Below are 3,774 nucleotides of genomic sequence, written 5' to 3'. Positions count from 1 at the left end.
CCAGAGCCAGGACTGTGCAGAAAATTTCATTTCCTTAGGACAGCAAAACTGTGTGTGCAGAACCTGGTCCTGCACCAACCTCTTTTGCTCCAGGAAGGTCAGCTCAGTTCCTCTCCCTCTCCCCAGTTGGAAAAACTAAGCCTATGTGCAGCCTGGGATCCAGGCCCCACTGTAGCTGCTGCAGTGTGGCTTTGCCTGGCTGGAAGCAGAGCCCTGACCTGCGCACTGTGTGCTATCCCAGGAGCCCCTCAGTGGTGCTGCACATATGCTGCCTGAAGCAGGCTGTGAATCCTTTAGTACCAGAGGTGCTGAGCATGTGAAACAGCAGTAATTCTGGAGGCACTGAAGGGACACACACAACCTGGCTTCTTCACTCTGGAGCCTGACCTCTTCTAGGCTTACTTTTTATTCACAGATCCAGTCATTACTAATATCCACAAGCTGTTGGAAGAAATCTCATCACTCACTCAAACAGTATTAACAGGCAGCAGCCTGGGTGGAATGTGGGGAGCCAGGAGTGGTGTAAGCAGCACTGCAGGCATCAGGGGAAGGAGGAGGGCATGTGCTGGCCTTGTGTTCTGTAGAATTTGGCACATGCATGTTCCACAGGCTGCACAAGCTGGTTGCTGCACAGTGGTGCCACACAGGAACCCCCAGCAACTACCCCCTGAGACTCATTTTTATGAGATTTTTGCAATATAAAGTTTCAAAACTCCTGCCAAACTGAAACATTCAGTCCCAGCCCTCGGTGCTGCCTGGCCTGCTCCAGCTTCCCTCTAGGACAAAGCAGAGGCTGCCCAAGGAGAGGGGGCCCAAAGAAAGTCCTCCAAGGCTTCTCTCAGGGACCACACACCGGCACTACCCTGCACTGCAGGAACTGGAGGCTGAGACAGGATTCTGGGTGCTGACTAGTGAATTTTTGTCACCTCCCATGAAGCTCTACAGCCCCATTCAATACACCAGGGCTGTCCAGTTTCTAAGTGGCTGGGGGCTGCACCCCATGCAGCAGTGGTAGTGTAGACCATAGACCCCTGGGGCACCTCTATGGAGGTGGACTTCCACCCTCCCACCCCCATCGGCTAACCACCTATGGGCTTCTCCAGCACCACAGGCCACATGAAGCTGTACCCTGGGGTGGGTAGGGGGAAAGAAACCTGGGGAGGGATGGGGAGTCCATAGTCCTTGTCTGCTGTAGCAGCTTGAGAGACAGAGGGAGCCTAGGGGCTGCAGATAAAGCCCTCATAAACCACATGCTGCCCAAGGACTGCCAGTTGGACAGCTCTGCACTGCACTTTGGTCAGGGCTGAACAGCAACAGGAGACGCTAACCTGTCACCTGCAGTCCAATAGAGTTTCTTCATAGGAGACACTGGACTGGAAAAAACACTTGTACTGCCTGTGGTCAGAGGGTCGGACACTGCATATTCTCAGGGAAACGCTCTCATTGGTAATGTTGTCCTTCTGGAGCTCAGTCCTCCCTTGATATTCAGGAATCTGCTGCCCATCCTGATCCTGTCCATCTTGGTACAAGTGCATGTAGGAAGAGAACCAGGACCAGAACTACTGCACTTCCATGTTCTCAGCACTCATACAGGCGAGAGGTGGCAGGGGATGACAGTGTCTTCTCCCACAGAGACAACAACTAGGACGTCTGATCTAATGACTTGGAACTGGGCTGGGGAGCAGTGGAAGCCATGCCCAGACACGTGAGGTGGCCCCAGGGATTATGTCTGAGGTCTGAGTGCACTGTTTTTGCCACCCCATTTAGTTTTATGCCCCATGCTGCCTGCATAGTTGTGCCAGTCCTGGATGGAGCACACACCACTGGCAATAAGTACCACAGGCATGGTCTTTACACAGCAGTGAAAGTGGGGTAGGAAGGGCGAGGAAGAGGCCAGGGAGGGGCTAGTTCAGAGAGGGAAGGAGAAGCTGAAATGGTAAGTCCAGGAGCTGGGTGGGCACAGGCTTTCACACAGGGGAAGTTTGGTGCTTGCTCTTGACTGTGCCTGGGTCTTGTGAGGGCAGCTGTTCAGGGGGATGTTGTGATCGCATCTCTTTAGGCATGGGAGGACACACAGGGCAGAAGAGCTTTGTGTGAGAACAATGGTAAATGGCACAAGGAAGCAGAGGCACTTGCCTGCAACCAGACAGTGAATGTGGTGTGCCACTAGGAGAGCAATGCAGCTGGGCAGAGAGGGGTTCAGTACAGGGCAGAGATAACCTCACTTTCCATGGTGACATGGCCTGGGCAACAGGGAAACTCATAAACCCAACCTGAGTGTGCTCCAGGCTGTGACCATGGTACCAAGGGAGCTGGCAGGATGTGGGGATATGGAGGGAAGGGGCTCTCCAGAGGCCTCTGCACTGGCCTGGGCAGCCTCACACAGCAGACTGGTATAACCAGCAGCAGGAACTGGCACCTGTGCAGCACACAAGCATCTGACCCACAGAGCTTCCCTGGTGCTGCAGCAATGCTGGGGGCCTGGACAGGTGCCTGGCAGGGACAGACCTGCAGGGACAGGGCTGGGGTGTCACCAGGCAGCTGGAACTCTCTGTCCCTGCCCAGGTAGAGTCATATGACCAGCACACCCCATGGGTTGACTGACCAGTGGTGGAGACTTTGTTAGCCATGTTGGTCTGAAGTCAGGCAGAAGGCAGAGTAAGTATGCACCTTACAGACTAACTGTATTATAGAGAGCATGAACTGGAGCTCACTTCATCAGAGGCTGTAAAAGGACAACATAGGCTCATTTGCTTTCAGCCCACACAGCTCAAGTTCCTGAAACTTTATGCTCTGCATCAGTGTTTTCCAGATTTGTGATACCTGCGAGCACTTCTTTTCAGGATTAAAATTGGCAACACACTTCACTCTTAAACCTGAAGGGTGTGTGCATGTGCATGCGTGTGTGTGTGTGCATGTGTGTGCGTGCATTCTTCTGCGCGTATCTGCGTAATTTATTTTCCAAAACATATAGCATGCTCCATTTCCCTGCCGGAGGAAGTCCTACCAGAACCCGTTTTTCAGGCTTGTTTACTTGATACATTACTTTATTTTACACTTTTATTAGTAAATACATTTTGATGGAATCCTAACTATTTAGGCTGTGTAATTCACTACTAACAACGTTTAATAGTATCAGGATTAGCTTTTAAAATGGAACTGGGAATAAAGAGCTGGGGATAAGGAATCAACTTCAGCCTCATGCTGCCTTTCTGGGCATATGATGCCTGGCACAGGTCCCTGCGGCTGCTGCCCTTCTCCTTGCTACCTGCTGCCTGGAGCAGTGCAACAGGGACAGGAGGAAGAGGGGCCACTGGAGGCACGAGGAGCCAAGCAGTACCCAGGCAGCTACTGCAGCAGCAGGAGAAGCCTGCAGGGAAGTTGTGTGCAGTGACCAGGGCTAGGGCCAGGGCCAGGGCCAGGGCCGGAGCTGGTGTTGTGCCATCAGGAGGTGAGGAGCATGTGTGGGAGGGAAAATAGTGGTGGGGGGACTTGGGGCCATGTGGAGGGCTGTGTGGACAGTAGCAGGCTGCATGTGGGGAAGTAGATTGCACCTGGACTGCACCACCTAGGCGAGCTCTGCTGCACGTGCCCCCTGCCTTCCCCTCCCTCCATCCATGGCTGGCTCCCAGAATCTAGCCCATGGGCAGCCACATATGCAAATACCTACCCAGACCCACCGCCACACCGCCCCACACATATACCCCCTCTACATCCTCCACATACACAATATACACGAGTAAGAATTTATTTTGAGCTATTACACAATCACTT

At 53.0% G+C, this 3,774-nt stretch overlaps 1 pseudogene; it reads right to left on the bottom strand.

Moving 5' to 3' along the window:
- LOC112551683 overlaps window positions 1–2,630 on the bottom strand; it is a 5,293-nt pseudogene extending 2,663 nt beyond the window's left edge.
- Window positions 2,631–3,774: the final 1,144 nt, after the last annotated feature.

The sequence above is a fragment of the Alligator sinensis genome, unplaced genomic scaffold, assembly GCF_000455745.1.
Source record: "Alligator sinensis unplaced genomic scaffold, ASM45574v1 scaffold634_1, whole genome shotgun sequence".
NCBI classification, from domain to species: Eukaryota; Metazoa; Chordata; order Crocodylia; family Alligatoridae; genus Alligator; species Alligator sinensis.
This window is presented reverse-complemented; position numbering and strand designations above follow the sequence as displayed.